The sequence below is a fragment of the Mesoplodon mirus genome (assembly GCF_964341445.2).
Source record: "Mesoplodon mirus genome assembly, chromosome: 1".
In the NCBI taxonomy this organism is placed as follows: Eukaryota; Metazoa; Chordata; class Mammalia; order Artiodactyla; family Ziphiidae; genus Mesoplodon; species Mesoplodon mirus.
Window position 1 is genome coordinate 139,722,098 of NC_138976.1, and position 20,450 is coordinate 139,742,547.

Here is a 20,450-nt window from a genome sequence, read left to right on the forward strand (position 1 = left end):
AGCTAAACAGCTGACCTTGTGAGAGGCTTAGGTGTGAACGCTCGTAAGTTTCAGCAGAAAGTCGGCAAAGATTTCTTTGTGTCCCTCCAATGAGTGGCCCGCAAGGACCCCGTTTTCTACAAGTGTTGGTCCAATACTCCCTCTAGAGGCAGGGGACTCAGACAGGGCTGCTTTGCGGCCCCCGATCTGGGGCAGGGGAAGTGGGCGGCCTGTGGCCCGGGCAGGAGCCTCTCCGCGTGTGTCCCAGGGACCCATCTGCCTGCGAGCCTCGGTCACCTGGCAGGAAGCTATGATGCCCAGACCTATGCTTAGCTGTGCAGCGAGGTGTACTGCGCAGACAGGTTCCACACACACTTCAAGTAAGAGGGTGGCCTGAGTGGAAATGTGAGAGTTTGGGCAGCTGTGCAGACAAAGAAAGCGCCCTTTGGCCTGGGCCTAAATGCTTGTGACACTCCACTGGGCCTGCCGGGCTCTGAGGGCCCTTCCCTGGGCCCCCTGCTGCCCTGCCCTTTGTTCAGTCACAGCAGAGATGGCCACACTCACTCCCTCAGTGAGGGCAGTGTTCCAACCTCCCTCAGCCCCGCCCCCTCTCCGCAGGTTACCATGGACGACAGAGGCTGCATTCTGAGGCCAGGGCGTTCAGAGAATGCCAAGGGCAGACATGATGACCTTAAATGATTTCCTCTTGTGTCAGTTTTGGTAAACTTTAGGAGCTAGGAAATGGTCCACTTTCCAGAAATGTTCAAATTTACTGGCATTTCATATATTCTCTGCTCTAACATTGTCCTGACTCTTTCTGTATATTCTTTACTTATGTTTTTGTTTTCCTTAATCAAAGTGTGTCTTTTAAATCTTTTCAAAGAAGATTCTTTGGACTTACTAAATCATCTGAATTTTATACGTTTTCTGTTGTATTAACTTCTGCTCATATCTTTATTTAACTTTATTCTATGTTCTCAGGGTTTATTGTTTTCATCTTCTGATGTCAATTAAAACACTTGGTTATTCATTTTAATAAATCTTTTTACTTATAAAGATTTGAACTTTTGAAGATTCCAGCTTACTTGTACGTTTCTAAGGGTCAGGTCCTCTCCACTGTTGCCGGCCTAAGGCTTAGTTCACCATATAGCAATGTATATACTGACCTATTTTCCCCTCGACTTTCTGTGATCCACTACATCTCACCTTTCTTTGCAGACAAGCCATTTGAAATACCCTTAACTTATTTTACAGCCAATAAGGCTTTGAAATAATGTGTATTTTTTAGAGAAATCTTCTTATATAATTAGGCAGAAAATCTGACCTGCCATAGTTTTCAAAACAGCATAATTTCACTCTTCTCAATGATTAAACTGTTGTATTACACAACCTTGGAGTATTTAGCTTTATCAATGACATGTCCTTTAAAAATGTTTTAGAGATCCTACCAGTCTTTGAAAACATCCTCGTGCCTTGTTTCAGTTCCAGTTTTATGTATATTTTCTGCCTTGCACCGGATTATTCCTACATCTGATGGATGGCCTTGGGAATCTAATACTGGTATTGATTGTTTTGGCTGATTGTCTCCCCTTGTAGCTGCTTTCTTCATTATTGTGTAAATTTAGATCATGAGCTCATGTTTAGCTAAACAGCTGACCTTGTAAGAGGCTTAGGTGTGAACGCTCGTAAGTTTCAGCAGAAAGTCGGCAAAGATTTCTTTGTGTCCCTCCAATGAGTGGCCCGCAAGGACCCCGTTTTCTACAAGTGTTGGTCCAATACTCCCTCTAGAGGCAGGGGACTCAGACAGGGCTGCTTTGCGGCCCCCGATCTGGGGCAGGGGAAGTGGGCGGCCTGTGGCCCGGGCAGGAACCTCTCCGCGTGTGTCCCAGGGACCCATCTGCCTGCGAGCCTCGGTCACCTGGCAGGAAGCTATGATGCCCAGACCTATGCTTAGCTGTGCAGCGAGGTGTACTGCGCAGACAGGTTCCACACACACTTCAAGTAAGAGGGCGGCCTGAGTGGAAAGGTGAGAGTTTGGGCAGCTGTGCAGACAAAGAAAGCGCCCTTTGGCCTGGGCCTAAATGCTTGTGACACTCCACTGGGCCTGCCGGGCTCTGAGGGCCCTTCCCTGGGCCCCCTGCTGCCCTGCCCTTTGTTCAGTCACAGCAGAGATGGCCACACCCACTCCCTCAGTGAGGGCAGTGTTCCAACCTCCCTCAGCCCCGCCCCCTCTCCGCAGGTTACCATGGACGACAGAGGCTGCATTCTGAGGCCAGGGCGTTCCGAGAATGCCAAGGGCAGACATGATGACCTTAAATGATTTCCTCTTGTGTCAGTTTTGGTAAACTTTAGGAGCTAGGAAATGGTCCACTTTCCAGAAATGTTCAAATTTACTGGCATTTCATATATTCTCTGCTCTAACATTGTCCTGACTCTTTCTGTATATTCTTTACTTATGTTTTTGTTTTCCTTAATCAAAGTGTGTCTTTTAAATCTTTTCAAAGAAGATTCTTTGGACTTACTAAATCATCTGAATTTTATACGTTTTCTGTTGTATTAACTTCTGCTCATATCTTTATTTAACTTTTTTCTATGTTCTCAGGGTTTATTGTTTTCATCTTCTGATGTCAATTAAAACATTTGGTTATTCATTTTAATAAATCTTTTTACTTATAAAGATTTGAACTTTTGAAGATTCCAGCTTACTTGTACGTTTCTAAGGGTCAGGTCCTCTCCACTGTTGCCGGCCTAAGGCTTAGTTCAGCATATAGCAATGTATATACTGACCTATTTTCCCCTCGACTTTCTGTGATCCACTACATCTCACCTTTCTTTGCAGACAAGCCATTTGAAATACCCTTAACTTATTTTACAGCCAATAAGGCTTTGAAATAATGTGTATTTTTTAGAGAAATCTTCTTATATAATTAGGCAGAAAATCTGACCTGCCATAGTTTTCAAAACAGCATAATTTCACTCTTCTCAATGATTAAACTGTTGTATTACACAACCTTGGAGTATTTAGCTTTATCAATGACATGTCCTTTAAAAATGTTTTAGAGATCCTACCAGTCTTTGAAAACATCCTCGTGCCTTGTTTCAGTTCCAGTTTTATGTATATTTTCTGCCTTGCACCCGATTATTCCTACATCTGATGGATGGCCTTGGGAATCTAATACTGGTATTGATTGTTTTGGCTGATTGTCTACACTTGTAGCTGCTTTCTTCATTATTGTGTAAATTTAGATCATGAGCTCATGTTTAGCTAAACAGCTGACCTTGTAAGAGGCTTAGTTGTGAATGCTAGTAAGTTTCAGCAGAAAGTCGGCAAAGATTTATTTGTGTCCCTCCAATGAGTGGCCCGCAAGGACCCCGTTTTCTACAAGTGTTGGTCCAATAATCCCTCTAGAGGCAGGGGACTCAGACAGCGCTGCTTTGCAGCCCCCGATCTGGGGCAGGGGCAGTGGGCGGCCTGTGGCCCGGGCAGGAGCCTCTCCGTGTGTGTCCCAGGGACCCATCTGCCTGCGAGCCTCGGTCACCTGGAAGGAAGCTATGATGCCCAGACCTATGCTTAGCTGTGCCGCGAGGTGTACTGCGTGGTCAGGTTCCACACACACTTCAAGTAAGGGGGCGGCCTGAGTGGAAAGGTGAGGGTTTGGGCAGCTGTGCAGACAAAGAAAGTGCCCTTTGGCCTGGGCCTAAATGCTTGTGACACTCCACTGGGCCTGCCGGGCTCTGAGGGCCCTGCCCTGGGCCCCATGCTCCCCTGCCCTTTGTTCAGTCACAGCAGAGATGGCCACAACCACTCCCTCAGTGAGGGCAGTGTTCCAACCTCCCTCAGCCCCGCCCCCTCTCCGCAGGTTACCATGGACTACAGAGGCTGCATTCTGAGGCCAGGGCGTTCGGAGAATGCCAAGGGCAGACATGATGACCTTAAATGATTTCCTCTTGTGTCAGTTTTGGTAAACTTTAGGAGCTAGGAAATGGTCCACTTTCCAGAAATGTTCAAATTTACTGGCATTTCATATATTCTCTGCTCTAACATTGTCCTGACTCTTTCTGTATATTCTTTACTTATGTTTTGGTTTTCCTTAATCAAAGTGTGTCTTTTAAATCTTTTCAAAGAAGATTCTTTGGACTTACTAAATCACCTGGATTTTATACGTTTTCTGTTGTATTAAATTCTGCTCATATCTTTATTTAACTTTTTTCTATGTTCTCAGGGTTTATTGTTTTCATCTTCTGATGTCAATTAAAACACTTGGTTATTCATTTTAATAAATCTTTTTACTTATAAAGATTTGAACTTTTGAAGATTCCAGCTTACTTGTACGTTTCTAAGGGTCAGGTCCTCTCCACTGTTGCCGGCCTAAGGCTTAGTTCACCATATGAAAATGTACATATTGACCTATTTTCCCCTAGACTTTCTGTGATCCCCTACATCTCAGCTTTCTTTGCAGACAAGCCATTTGAAATACCCTTAACTTATTTCACAGCCAGTAAGGCTTTGAAATAATGTGTATTTTTTAGAGAAATCTTCTTATATAATTAGGCAGTAAATCTGACCTGCCATAGTTTTCAAAACAGCATAATTTCACACTTCTCAATGATTAAACTGTTGTATTACACAACCCTTGTGTATTTAGCTTTATCAATGACATGTCCTTTAAAAATGTTTTAGAGATCCTACCAGTCTTTGAAAACATCCTTGTGCCTTGTTTCAGTTCCAGATTGATGTATATTTTCTGCCTTGCACCCGATTATTCCTACATCTGATGGATGGCCTTGGGAATCTAATACTGGTATTGATTATTTTGGCTGATTGTCTCCCCTTGTAGCTGCTTTCTTCATTATTGTGTAAATTTAGATCATGAGCTCATGTTTAGCTAAACAGCTGACCTTGTGAGAGGCTTAGGTGTGAACGCTCGTAAGTTTCAGCAGAAAGTCGGCAAAGATTTCTTTGTGTCCCTCCAATGAGTGGCCCGCAAGGACCCCGTTTTCTACAAGTGTTGGTCCAATACTCCCTCTAGAGGCAGGGGACTCAGACAGGGCTGCTTTGCGGCCCCCGATCTGGGGCAGGGGAAGTGGGCGGCCTGTGGCCCGGGCAGGAGCCTCTCCGCGTGTGTCCCAGGGACCCATCTGCCTGCGAGCCTCGGTCACCTGGCAGGAAGCTATGATGCCCAGACCTATGCTTAGCTGTGCAGCGAGGTGTACTGCGCAGACAGGTTCCACACACACTTCAAGTAAGAGGGTGGCCTGAGTGGAAATGTGAGAGTTTGGGCAGCTGTGCAGACAAAGAAAGCGCCCTTTGGCCTGGGCCTAAATGCTTGTGACACTCCACTGGGCCTGCCGGGCTCTGAGGGCCCTTCCCTGGGCCCCCTGCTGCCCTGCCCTTTGTTCAGTCACAGCAGAGATGGCCACACTCACTCCCTCAGTGAGGGCAGTGTTCCAACCTCCCTCAGCCCCGCCCCCTCTCCGCAGGTTACCATGGACGACAGAGGCTGCATTCTGAGGCCAGGGCGTTCAGAGAATGCCAAGGGCAGACATGATGACCTTAAATGATTTCCTCTTGTGTCAGTTTTGGTAAACTTTAGGAGCTAGGAAATGGTCCACTTTCCAGAAATGTTCAAATTTACTGGCATTTCATATATTCTCTGCTCTAACATTGTCCTGACTCTTTCTGTATATTCTTTACTTATGTTTTTGTTTTCCTTAATCAAAGTGTGTCTTTTAAATCTTTTCAAAGAAGATTCTTTGGACTTACTAAATCATCTGAATTTTATACGTTTTCTGTTGTATTAACTTCTGCTCATATCTTTATTTAACTTTATTCTATGTTCTCAGGGTTTATTGTTTTCATCTTCTGATGTCAATTAAAACACTTGGTTATTCATTTTAATAAATCTTTTTACTTATAAAGATTTGAACTTTTGAAGATTCCAGCTTACTTGTACGTTTCTAAGGGTCAGGTCCTCTCCACTGTTGCCGGCCTAAGGCTTAGTTCACCATATAGCAATGTATATACTGACCTATTTTCCCCTCGACTTTCTGTGATCCACTACATCTCACCTTTCTTTGCAGACAAGCCATTTGAAATACCCTTAACTTATTTTACAGCCAATAAGGCTTTGAAATAATGTGTATTTTTTAGAGAAATCTTCTTATATAATTAGGCAGAAAATCTGACCTGCCATAGTTTTCAAAACAGCATAATTTCACTCTTCTCAATGATTAAACTGTTGTATTACACAACCTTGGAGTATTTAGCTTTATCAATGACATGTCCTTTAAAAATGTTTTAGAGATCCTACCAGTCTTTGAAAACATCCTCGTGCCTTGTTTCAGTTCCAGTTTTATGTATATTTTCTGCCTTGCACCGGATTATTCCTACATCTGATGGATGGCCTTGGGAATCTAATACTGGTATTGATTGTTTTGGCTGATTGTCTCCCCTTGTAGCTGCTTTCTTCATTATTGTGTAAATTTAGATCATGAGCTCATGTTTAGCTAAACAGCTGACCTTGTAAGAGGCTTAGGTGTGAACGCTCGTAAGTTTCAGCAGAAAGTCGGCAAAGATTTCTTTGTGTCCCTCCAATGAGTGGCCCGCAAGGACCCCGTTTTCTACAAGTGTTGGTCCAATACTCCCTCTAGAGGCAGGGGACTCAGACAGGGCTGCTTTGCGGCCCCCGATCTGGGGCAGGGGAAGTGGGCGGCCTGTGGCCCGGGCAGGAACCTCTCCGCGTGTGTCCCAGGGACCCATCTGCCTGCGAGCCTCGGTCACCTGGCAGGAAGCTATGATGCCCAGACCTATGCTTAGCTGTGCAGCGAGGTGTACTGCGCAGACAGGTTCCACACACACTTCAAGTAAGAGGGCGGCCTGAGTGGAAAGGTGAGAGTTTGGGCAGCTGTGCAGACAAAGAAAGCGCCCTTTGGCCTGGGCCTAAATGCTTGTGACACTCCACTGGGCCTGCCGGGCTCTGAGGGCCCTTCCCTGGGCCCCCTGCTGCCCTGCCCTTTGTTCAGTCACAGCAGAGATGGCCACACCCACTCCCTCAGTGAGGGCAGTGTTCCAACCTCCCTCAGCCCCGCCCCCTCTCCGCAGGTTACCATGGACGACAGAGGCTGCATTCTGAGGCCAGGGCGTTCCGAGAATGCCAAGGGCAGACATGATGACCTTAAATGATTTCCTCTTGTGTCAGTTTTGGTAAACTTTAGGAGCTAGGAAATGGTCCACTTTCCAGAAATGTTCAAATTTACTGGCATTTCATATATTCTCTGCTCTAACATTGTCCTGACTCTTTCTGTATATTCTTTACTTATGTTTTTGTTTTCCTTAATCAAAGTGTGTCTTTTAAATCTTTTCAAAGAAGATTCTTTGGACTTACTAAATCATCTGAATTTTATACGTTTTCTGTTGTATTAACTTCTGCTCATATCTTTATTTAACTTTTTTCTATGTTCTCAGGGTTTATTGTTTTCATCTTCTGATGTCAATTAAAACATTTGGTTATTCATTTTAATAAATCTTTTTACTTATAAAGATTTGAACTTTTGAAGATTCCAGCTTACTTGTACGTTTCTAAGGGTCAGGTCCTCTCCACTGTTGCCGGCCTAAGGCTTAGTTCAGCATATAGCAATGTATATACTGACCTATTTTCCCCTCGACTTTCTGTGATCCACTACATCTCACCTTTCTTTGCAGACAAGCCATTTGAAATACCCTTAACTTATTTTACAGCCAATAAGGCTTTGAAATAATGTGTATTTTTTAGAGAAATCTTCTTATATAATTAGGCAGAAAATCTGACCTGCCATAGTTTTCAAAACAGCATAATTTCACTCTTCTCAATGATTAAACTGTTGTATTACACAACCTTGGAGTATTTAGCTTTATCAATGACATGTCCTTTAAAAATGTTTTAGAGATCCTACCAGTCTTTGAAAACATCCTCGTGCCTTGTTTCAGTTCCAGTTTTATGTATATTTTCTGCCTTGCACCCGATTATTCCTACATCTGATGGATGGCCTTGGGAATCTAATACTGGTATTGATTGTTTTGGCTGATTGTCTACACTTGTAGCTGCTTTCTTCATTATTGTGTAAATTTAGATCATGAGCTCATGTTTAGCTAAACAGCTGACCTTGTAAGAGGCTTAGTTGTGAATGCTAGTAAGTTTCAGCAGAAAGTCGGCAAAGATTTATTTGTGTCCCTCCAATGAGTGGCCCGCAAGGACCCCGTTTTCTACAAGTGTTGGTCCAATAATCCCTCTAGAGGCAGGGGACTCAGACAGGGCTGCTTTGCAGCCCCCGATCTGGGGCAGGGGCAGTGGGCGGCCTGTGGCCCGGGCAGGAGCCTCTCCGTGTGTGTCCCAGGGACCCATCTGCCTGCGAGCCTCGGTCACCTGGAAGGAAGCTATGATGCCCAGACCTATGCTTAGCTGTGCCGCGAGGTGTACTGCGTGGTCAGGTTCCACACACACTTCAAGTAAGGGGGCGGCCTGAGTGGAAAGGTGAGGGTTTGGGCAGCTGTGCAGACAAAGAAAGTGCCCTTTGGCCTGGGCCTAAATGCTTGTGACACTCCACTGGGCCTGCCGGGCTCTGAGGGCCCTGCCCTGGGCCCCATGCTCCCCTGCCCTTTGTTCAGTCACAGCAGAGATGGCCACACCCACTCCCTCAGTGAGGGCAGTGTTCCAACCTCCCTCAGCCCCGCCCCCTCTCCGCAGGTTACCATGGACTACAGAGGCTGCATTCTGAGGCCAGGGCGTTCGGAGAATGCCAAGGGCAGACATGATGACCTTAAATGATTTCCTCTTGTGTCAGTTTTGGTAAACTTTAGGAGCTAGGAAATGGTCCACTTTCCAGAAATGTTCAAATTTACTGGCATTTCATATATTCTCTGCTCTAACATTGTCCTGACTCTTTCTGTATATTCTTTACTTATGTTTTGGTTTTCCTTAATCAAAGTGTGTCTTTTAAATCTTTTCAAAGAAGATTCTTTGGACTTACTAAATCATCTGAATTTTATACGTTTTCTGTTGTATTAACTTCTGCTCATATCTTTATTTAACTTTATTCTATGTTCTCAGGGTTTATTGTTTTCATCTTCTGATGTCAATTAAAACACTTGGTTATTCATTTTAATAAATCTTTTTACTTATAAAGATTTGAACTTTTGAAGATTCCAGCTTACTTGTACGTTTCTAAGGGTCAGGTCCTCTCCACTGTTGCCGGCCTAAGGCTTAGTTCAGCATATAGCAATGTATATACTGACCTATTTTCCCCTCGACTTTCTGTGATCCACTACATCTCACCTTTCTTTGCAGACAAGCCATTTGAAATACCCTTAACTTATTTTACAGCCAATAAGGCTTTGAAATAATGTGTATTTTTTAGAGAAATCTTCTTATATAATTAGGCAGAAAATCTGACCTGCCATAGTTTTCAAAACAGCATAATTTCACTCTTCTCAATGATTAAACTGTTGTATTACACAACCTTGGAGTATTTAGCTTTATCAATGACATGTCCTTTAAAAATGTTTTAGAGATCCTACCAGTCTTTGAAAACATCCTCGTGCCTTGTTTCAGTTTCAGTTTTATGTATATTTTCTGCCTTGCACCCGATTATTCCTACATCTGATGGATGGCCTTGGGAATCTAATACTGGTATTGATTGTTTTGGCTGATTGTCTCCCCTTGTAGCTGCTTTCTTCATTATTGTGTAAATTTAGATCATGAGCTCATGTTTAGCTAAATAGCTGACCTTGTAAGAGGCTTAGTTGTGAATGCTCGTAAGTTTCAGCAGAAAGTCGGCAAAGATTTATTTGTGTCCCTCCAATGAGTGGCCCGCAAGTACCCCGTTTTCTACAACTGTTGGTCCAATACTCCCTCTAGAGGCAGGGGATTCAGACAGGGCTGCTTTGCGGCCCCCGATCTGGGGCAGGGGCAGTGGGCGGCCTGTGGCCCAGGCAGGAGCCTCTCTGCGTGTCTCCCAGGGACCCATCTGCCTGTGAGCCTCAGTCACCTGGCAGGAGGCCACAATGCCCTGACCTATGGTTAGCTGTGCAGCGAGGTGTACTGCGCGGACAGGTTCCACACACACTTCAAGTAAGAGGGCGGCCTGAGTGGAAAGGTGAGGGTTTGGGCAGCTGTGCAGACAAAGAAAGTGCCCTTTGTCCTGGGCCTAAATGCTTGTGACACTCCACTGGGCCTGCCGGGCTCTGAGGGCCCTGCCCTGGGCCCCCTGCTCCCCTGCCCTTTGTTCAGTCACAGCAGAGATGGCCACACCCACTCCCTCAGTGAGGGCAGTGTTCCAACCTCCCTCAGCCCCGCCCCCTCTCCGCAGGTTACCATGGACTACAGAGGCTGCATTCTGAGGCCAGGGCGTTCCGAGAATGCCAAGGGCAGACATGATGACCTTAAATGATTTCCTCTTGTGTCAGTTTTGGTAAACTTTAGGAGCTAGGAAATGGTCCACTTTCCAGAAATGTTCAAATTTACTGGCATTTCATATATTCTCTGCTCTAACATTGTCCTGACTCTTTCTGTATATTCTTTACTTATGTTTTTGTTTTCCTTAATCAAAGTGTGTCTTTTAAATCTTTTCAAAGAAGATTCTTTGGACTTACTAAATCACCTGGATTTTATACGTTTTCTGTTGCATTAAATTCTGCTCATATCTTTATTTAACTTTTTTCTATGTTATCAGGGTTTATTGTTTTCATCTTCTGATGTCAATTAAAACACTTGGTTATTCATTTTAATAAATCTTTTTACTTATAAAGATTTGAACTTTTGAAGATTCCAGCTTACTTTTATATTTCTAAGGGTCAGGTCCTCTCCATTGTTGCCGGCCTAATGCTTAGTTCACCATATAGCAATGTATATATTGACCTATTTTCCCCTAGACTTTCTGTGATCCCCTACATCTCACCTTTCTTTGCAGACAAGCCATTTGAAATACACTTAACTTATTTCACAGCCAATAAGGCTTTGAAATAATGTGTATTTTTTAGAGACATCTTCTTATATAATTAGGCAGAAAATCTGACCTGCCATAGTTTTCAAAACAGCATAATTTCACACTTCTCAATGATTAAACTGTTGTATTACACAACCTTTGTGTATTTAGCTTTATCAATGACATGTCCTTTAAAAATGTTTTAGAGATCCTACCAGTCTTTGAAAACATCCTTGTGCCTTGTTTCAGTTCCAGTTTTATGTATATTTTCTGCCTTGCACCTGATTATTCCTACATCTGATGGATGGCCTTGGGAATCTAATACTGGTATTGATTGTTTTGGCTGATTGTCTCCCCTTGTAGCTCCTTTCTTCATTATTGTGTAAATTTAGATCAAGAGCTCATGTTTAGCTAAATAGCTGACCTTGTAAGAGGCTTAGTTGTGAATGCTCGTAAGTTTCAGCAGAAAGTCGGCAAAGATTACTTTGTGTCCCTCCAATGAGTGGCCCGCAAGGACCCCGTTTTCTACAAGTGTTGGCCAATACTCCCTCTAGAGGCAGGGGACTCAGACAGGGCTGCTTTGCGGCCCCCGATCTGGGGCAGGGGCAGTGGGCGGCCTGTGGCCCGGGCAGGAGCCTCTCCGCGTGTGTCCCAGGGACCCATCTGCCTGCGAGCCTCGGTCACCTGGCAGGAAGCTACGATGCCCAGACCTATGCTTAGCTGTGCAGCGAGGTGTACTGCGCGGACAGGTTCCACACACACTTCCAGTAAGAGGGCGGCCTGAGTGGAAAGGTGAGAGTTTGGGCAGCTGTGCAGACAAAGAAAGCGCCCTTTGGCCTGGGCCTAAATGCTTGTGACACTCCACTGGGCCTGCCGGGCTCTGAGGGCCCTGCCCTGGGCCCCCTGCTCCCCTGCCCTTTGTTCAGTCACAGCAGAGATGGCCACACCCACTCCCTCAGTAAGGGCAGTGTTCCAACCTCCCTCAGCCCCGCCCCCTCTCCGCAGGTTACCATGGACTACAGAGGCTGTATTCTGAGGCCAGGGCTTTCCGAGAATGCCAAGGGCAGACATGATGACCTTAAATGATTTCCTCTTGTGTCAGTTTTGGTAAACTTTAGGAGCTAGGAAATGGTCCACTTGACAGAAATGTTCAAATTTACTGGCATTTCATATATTCTCTGCTCTAACATTGTCCTGACTCTTTCTGTATATTCTTTACTTATGTTTTGGTTTTCCTTAATCAAAGTGTGTCTTTTAAATCTTTTCAAAGAAGATTCTTTGGACTTACTAAATCACCTGGATTTTATACGTTTTCTGTTGTATTAAATTCTGCTCATATCTTTATTTAACTTTTTTCTATGTTCTCAGGGTTTATTGTTTTCATCTTCTGATGTCAATTAAAACACTTGGTTATTCATTTTAATAAATCTTTTTACTTATAAAGATTTGAACTTTTGAAGATTCCAGCTTACTTGTACGTTTCTAAGGGTCAGGTCCTCTGCATTGTTGCCGGCCTAAGGCTTAGTTCACCATATAGCAATGTATATATTGACCTATTTTCCCCTAGACTTTCTGTGATCCCCTACATCTCACCTTTCTTTGCAGACAAGCCGTTTGAAATACACTTAACTTATTTCACAGCCAATAAGGCTTTGAAATAATGTGTATTTTTTAGAGACATCTTCTTATATAATTAGGCAGGAAATCTGACCTGCCATAGTTTTCAAAACAGCATAATTTCACACTTCTCAATGATTAAACTGTTGTATTACACAACCCTTGTGTATTTAGCTTTATCAATGACATGTCCTTTAAAAATGTTTTAGAGATCCTACCAGTCTTTGAAAACATCCTTGTGCCTTGTTTCAGTTCCAGTTTTATGTATATTTTCTGCCTTGCACCCGATTATTCCTACATCTGATGGATGGCCTTGGGAATCTAATACTGGTATTGATTGTTTTGGCTGATTGTCTCCCCTTGTAGCTGCTTTCTTCATTATTGTGTAAATTTAGATCATGAGCTCATGTTTAGCTAAACAGCTGACCTTGTAAGAGGCTTAGGTGTGAATGCTCATAAGTTTCAGCAGAAAGTCGGCAATGATTTATTTGTGTCCCTCCAATGAGTGGCCCGCAAGGACCCCGTTTTCTACAAGTGTTGGTCCAATACTCCCTCTAGAGGAAGGGGACTCAGACAGGACTGCTTTGCGGCCCCCGATCTGGGGCAGGGGCAGTGGGCAGCCTGTGACCCGGGCAAGAGCCTCTCCGCGTGTGTCCCAGGGACCCATCTGCCTGCGAGCCTCGGTCACCTGGAAAGAAACTACGATGCCCAGACCTATGCTTAGCTGTGCAGCGAGGTGTACTGCACGGACAGGTTCCACACACACTTCAAGTAAGAGGGCGGCCTGAGTGGAAAGGTGAGAGTTTGGGCAGCTGTGCAGACAAAGAAAGCGCCCTTTGGCCTGGTCCTAAATGCTTGTGACACTCCACTGGGCCTGCCGGGCTCTGAGGGCCCCGCCCTGGGCCCCCTGCTCCCCTGCCCTTTGTTCAGTCACAGCAGAGATGGCCACACCCACTCCCTCAGTGAGGGCAGCGTTCCAACCTCCCTCAGCCCCGCCCCCTCTCCACAGGTTACCATGGACTACAGAGGCTGCATTCTGAGGCCAGTGCGTTCCGAGAATGCCAAGGGCAGACATGATGACCTTAAATGATTTCCTCTTGTGTCAGTTTTGGTAAACTTTAGGAGCTAGGAAATGGTCCACTTTCCAGAAATGTTCAAATTTACTGGCATTTCATATATTCTCTGCTCTAACATTGTCCTGACTCTTTCTGTATATTCTTTACTTATGTTTTGGTTTTCCTTAATCAAAGTGTGTCTTTTAAATCTTTTCAAAGAAGATTCTTTGGCCTTACTAAATCACCTGGATTTTATACGTTTTCTGTTGTATTAAATTCTGCTCATATCTTTATTTAACTTTTTTCTATGTTCTCAGGTTTTATTATTTTCATCTTCTGATGTCAATTAAAACACTTGGTTATTCATTTTAATAAATCTTTTTACTTATAAAGATTTGAACTTTTGAAGATTCCAGCTTACTTGTACGTTTCTAAGGGTCAGGTCCTCTCCATTGTTGCTGGCCTAAGGTTAGTTCACCATATAGCAATGTATATATAGACCTATTTTCCCCTCGACTTTCTGTGATCCCCTACATCTCACCTTTCTTTGCAGACAAGCCATTTGAAAAACCCTTAACTTATTTCACAGCCAATAAGGCTTTGAAATAATGTGTATTTTTTAGAGAAATCTTCTTATATAATTAGGCAGAAAATCTGACCTGCCATAGTTTTCAAAACAGCATAATTTCACTCTTCTCAATGATTAATCTTTGTATTACACAACCTTTGTGTATTTAGCTTTATCAATTACATGTCCTTTAAAAATGTTTTAGAGATCCTACCAGTCTTTGAAAACATCCTCGTGCCTTGTTTCAGTTCCAGTTTTATGTATATTTTCTGCCTTGCACCCTATTATTCGTACATCTGATGGATGGCCTTGGGAATCTAATTCTGGTATTGATTATTTTGGCTGATTGTCTCCCCTTGTAGCTGCTTTCTTCATCATTGTGTAAATTTAGATCATGAGCTCATGTTTAGCTAAACAGCTGACCTTGTAAGAGGCTTAGTTGTGAATGCTCGTAAGTTTCAGCAGAATGTCGGCAAAGATTTATTTGTGTCCCTCCAATGAGTGGCCCGCAAGGACCCCGTTTTCTACAAGTGTTGGTACAATCCTCCCTCTAGAGGCAGGGGATTCAGACAGGGCTGCTTTGCGGCCCCCGATCTGGGGCAGGGGCAGTGGGCGGCCTGTGGCCCGGGCAGGAGCCTCTCCGCGTGTGTCCCAGGGACACATCTCCCTGCGAGCCTCGGTCACCTGGCAGGAAGCTACGATGCCCAGACCTATGGTTAGCTGTGCAGCGTGGTGTACTGCGCGGACAGGTTCCACACACACTTCCAGTAAGAGGGCGGCCTGAGTGGAAAGGTGAGAGTTTGGGCAGCTGTGCAGACAAAGAAAGCGCCCTTTGGCCTGGGCCTAAATGCTTGTGACACTCCACTGGGCCTGCCGGGCTCTGAGGGCCCTGCCCTGGGCCCCCTGCTCCCCTGCCCTTTGTTCAGTCACAGCAGAGATGGCCACACCCACTCCCTCAGTGAGGGCAGTGTTCCAACCTCCCTCAGCCCCGCCCCCTCTCCGCAGGTTACCATGGACTACAGAGGCTGCATTCTGAGGCCAGGGCGTTCCGAGAATGCCAAGGGCAGACATGATGACCTTAAATGATTTCCTCTTGTGTCAGTTTTGGTAAACTTTAGGAGCTAGGAAATGGTCCACTTGACAGAAATGTTCAAATTTACTGGCATTTCATATATTCTCTGCTCTAACATTGTCCTGACTCTTTCTGTATATTCTTTACTTATGTTTTGGTTTTCCTTAATCAAAGTGTGTCTTTTAAATCTTTTCAAAGAAGATTCTTTGGACTTACTAAATCACCTGAATTTTATACGTTTTCTGTTGTATTAAATTCTGCTCATATCTTTATTTAACTTTTTTCTATGTTCTCAGGGTTTATTGTTTTCATCTTCTGATGTCAATTAAAACACTTGGATATTCATTTTAATAAATCTTTTTACTTATAAAGATTTGAACTTTTGAAGATTCCAGCTTACTTGTACGTGTCTAAGGGTCAGGTCCTCTCCATTGTTGCTGGCCTGAGGCTTAGTTCACCATATAGCAATGTATATATTGACCTATTTTCCCCTAGACTTTCTGTGATCCCCTACATCTCACCTTTCTTTGCAGACAAGCCATTTGAAATACCCTTAACTTATTTCACAGCCAAAAAGTCTTTGAAATAATGTGTATTTTTTAGAGAAATCTTCTTATATAATTAGGCAGAAAATCTGACCTGCCATAGTTTTCAAAACAGCATAATTTCACTCTTCTCAATGATTAATCTGTTGTATTACACAACCTTTGTGTATTTAGCTTGATCAATGACATGTTCTTTAAAAATGTTTTAGAGAACCTACCAGTCTTTGAAGACATCCTTGTGCCTTGTTTCAGTTCCAGTTTTATGTATATTTTCTGCCTTGCACCCGATTATTCCTACATCTGATGGATGGCCTTGGGAATCTAATACTGGTATTGATGGTTTTGGCTGATTGTCTCCCCTTGTAGCTGCTTTCTTCATTATTGTGTAAATTTAGATCATGAGCTCATGTTTAGCTAAACAGCTGACCTTGTAAGAGGCTTAGTTGTGAACGCTTGTAAGTTTCAGCAGAAAGTCGGCAAAGATTTATTTGTGTCCCTCCAATGAGTGGCCCGCAAGGACCCCGTTTTCTACAAGTGTTGGTCCAATACTCCCTCTAGAGGCAGGGGACTCAGACAGGGCTATTTTGCCGCCCCCGATCTGGGGCAGGGGCAGTGGGCGGCCTGTGGCCCGGGCAGGAGCCTCTCCGCGTGTGTCCCAGGGACCCATCTGCCTGCGAGCCTCGGTCACCTAGCAGGAAGCTACGATGCCCAGATCTATGCTTAGCTGTGCAGCGAGGTGTACTGCGCGGACAGGTTCCACACACACTTCAAGTAAGAGGGCGGCCTGAGCGGAAAGGTGAGAGTTTGGGCAGCTGTGCAGACAAAGAAAGCGCCCTTTGGCCTGGGCCTAAATGCTTGTGACACTCCACTGGGCCTGCCGGGCTCTGAGGGCCCTGCCATGGCCCCCCTGCTTCCCTGCCCTTTGTTCAGTCACAGCAGAGATGGCCACACCCACTCCCTCAGTGAGGGCAGTGTTTCAACCTCCCTCAGCCCCGCCCCCTCTCCGCAGGTTACCATGGACTACAGAGGCTGCATTCTGAGGCCAGAGCGTTCCGAGAATGCCAAGGGCAGACATGATGACCTTAAATGATTTCCTCTTGTGTCAGTTTTGGTAAACTTTAGGAGCTAGGAAATGGTCCACTTGACAGAAATGTTCAAACTTACTGGCATTTCATATATTCTCTGCTCTAACATTGTCCTGACTCTTTCTGTATATTCTTTACTTATGTTTTTGTTTTCCTTAATCAAAGTGTGTCTTTTAAATCTTTTCAAAGAAGATTCTTTGGACTTACTAAATCACCTGAATTTTATACGTTTTCTGTTGTATTAAATTCTGCTCATATCTTTATTTAACTTTTTTCTATGTTCTCAGGGTTTATTGTTTTCATCTTCTGATGTCAATTAAAACACTTGGTTATTCATTTTAATAAATCTTTTTACTTATAAAGATTTGAACTTTTGAAGATTCCAGCTTACTTGTACGTTTCTAAGGGTCAGGTCCTCTCCACTGTTGCCGGCCTAAGGCTTAGTTCAGCATATAGCAATGTATATACTGACCTATTTTCCCCTCGACTTTCTGTGATCCACTACATCTCACCTTTCTTTGCAGACAAGCCATTTGAAATACCCTTAACTTATTTTACAGCCAATAAGGCTTTGAAATAATGTGTATTTTTTAGAGAAATCTTCTTATATAATTAGGCAGAAAATCTGACCTGCCATAGTTTTCAAAACAGCATAATTTCACTCTTCTCAATGATTAAACTGTTGTATTACACAACCTTGGAGTATTTAGCTTTATCAATGACATGTCCTTTAAAAATGTTTTAGAGATCCTACCAGTCTTTGAAAACATCCTCGTGCCTTGTTTCAGTTCCAGTTTTATGTATATTTTCTGCCTTGCACCCGATTATTCCTACATCTGATGGATGGCCTTGGGAATCTAATACTGGTATTGATTGTTTTGGCTGATTGTCTACACTTGTAGCTGCTTTCTTCATTATTGTGTAAATTTAGATCATGAGCTCATGTTTAGCTAAACAGCTGACCTTGTAAGAGGCTTAGTTGTGAATGCTAGTAAGTTTCAGCAGAAAGTCGGCAAAGATTTATTTGTGTCCCTCAAATGAGTGGCCCGCAAGGACCCCGTTTTCTACAAGTGTTGGTCCAATAATCCCTCTAGAGGCAGGGGACTCAGACAGGGCTGCTTTGCAGCCCCCGATCTGGGGCAGGGGCAGTGGGCGGCCTGTGGCCCGGGCAGGAGCCTCTCCGTGTGTGTCCCAGGGACCCATCTGCCTGCGAGCCTCGGTCACCTGGAAGGAAGCTATGATGCCCAGACCTATGCTTAGCTGTGCCGCGAGGTGTACTGCGTGGTCAGGTTCCACACACACTTCAAGTAAGGGGGCGGCCTGAGTGGAAAGGTGAGGGTTTGGGCAGCTGTGCAGACAAAGAAAGTGCCCTTTGGCCTGGGCCTAAATGCTTGTGACACTCCACTGGGCCTGCCGGGCTCTGAGGGCCCTGCCCTGGGCCCCATGCTCCCCTGCCCTTTGTTCAGTCACAGCAGAGATGGCCACAACCACTCCCTCAGTGAGGGCAGTGTTCCAACCTCCCTCAGCCCCGCCCCCTCTCCGCAGGTTACCATGGACTACAGAGGCTGCATTCTGAGGCCAGGGCGTTCGGAGAATGCCAAGGGCAGACATGATGACCTTAAATGATTTCCTCTTGTGTCAGTTTTGGTAAACTTTAGGAGCTAGGAAATGGTCCACTTTCCAGAAATGTTCAAATTTACTGGCATTTCATATATTCTCTGCTCTAACATTGTCCTGACTCTTTCTGTATATTCTTTACTTATGTTTTGGTTTTCCTTAATCAAAGTGTGTCTTTTAAATCTTTTCAAAGAAGATTCTTTGGACTTACTAAATCACCTGAATTTTATCCGTTTTCTGTTGTATTAAGTTCTGCTCATATCTTTATTTAACTTTTTTCTATGTTCTCAGGGTTTATTGTTTTCATCTTCTGATGTCAATTAAAACACTTGGTTATTCATTTTAATAAATCTTTTTACTTATAAAGATTTGAACTTTTGAAGATTCCAGCTTACTTGTACGTTTCTAAGGGTCAGGTCCTCTCCACTGTTGCCGGCCTAAGGCTTAGTTCACCATATAAAAATGTATATATTGACCTATTTTCCCCTAGACTTTCTGTGATCCCCTACATCTCAGCTTTCTTTGCAGACAAGCCATTTGAAATACCCTTAACTTATTTCACAGCCAGTAAGGCTTTGAAATAATGTGTATTTTTTAGAGAAATCTTCTTATATAATTAGGCAGTAAATCTGACCTGCCATAGTTTTCAAAACAGCATAATTTCACACTTCTCAATGATTAAACTGTTGTATTACACAACCCTTGTGTATTTAGCTTTTTCAATGACATGTCCTTTAAAAATGTTTTAGAGATCCTACCAGTCTTTGAAAACATCCTTGTGCCTTGTTTCAGTTCCAGATTGATGTATATTTTCTGCCTTGCACCCGATTATTCCTACATCTGATGGATGGCCTTGGGAATCTAATACTGGTATTGATTATTTTGGCTGATAGTCTCCCCTTGTAGCTGCTTTCTTCATTATTGTGTAAATTTAGATCATGAGCTCATGTTTAGCTAAACAGCTGACCTTGTAAGAGGCTTAGGTGTGAACGCTCGTAAGTTTCAGCAGAAAGTCGGCAAAGATTTCTTTGTGTCCCTCCAATGAGTGGCCCACAAGGACCCCGTTTTCTACAAGTGTTGGTCCAATACTCACTCTAGAGGCAGGGGACTCAGACAGGGCTGCTTTGCGGCCCCCGATCTGGGGCAGGGGCAGTGGGCGGCCTGTGGCCCGGGCAGGAGCCTCTCCGCGTGTGTCCCAGGGACCCATCTGCCTGCGAGCCTCGGTCACCTGGCAGGAAGCTATGATGCCCAGACCTATGCTTAGCTGTGCAGCGAGGTGTACTGCGCAGACAGGTTCCACACACACTTCAAGTAAGAGGGCGGCCTGAGTGGAAAGGTGAGAGTTTGGGCAGCTGTGCAGACAAAGAAAGCGCACTTTGGCCTGGGCCTAAATGCTTGTGACACTCCACTGGGCCTGCCGGGCTCTGAGGGCCCTTCACTGGGCCCCCTGCTGCCCTGCCCTTTGTTCAGTCACAGCAGAGATGGCCACACCCACTCCCTCAGTGAGGGCAGTGTTCCAACCTCCCTCAGCCCCGCCCCCTCTCCGCAGGTTACCATGGACGACAGAGGCTGCATTCTGAGGCCAGGGCGTTCCGAGAATGCCAAGGGCAGACATGATGACCTTAAATGATTTCCTCTTGTGTCAGTTTTGGTAAACTTTAGGAGCTAGGAAATGGTCCACTTTCCAGAAATGTTCAAATTTACTGGCATTTCATATATTCTCTGCTCTAACATTGTCCTGACTCTTTCTGTATATTCTTTACTTATGTTTTTGTTTTCCTTAATCAAAGTGTGTCTTTTAAATCTTTTCAAAGAAGATTCTTTGGACTTACTAAATCATCTGAATTTTATACGTTTTCTGTTGTATTAACTTCTGCTCATATATTTATTTAACTTTATTCTATGTTCTCAGGGTTTATTGTTTTCATCTTCTGATGTCAATTAAAACACTTG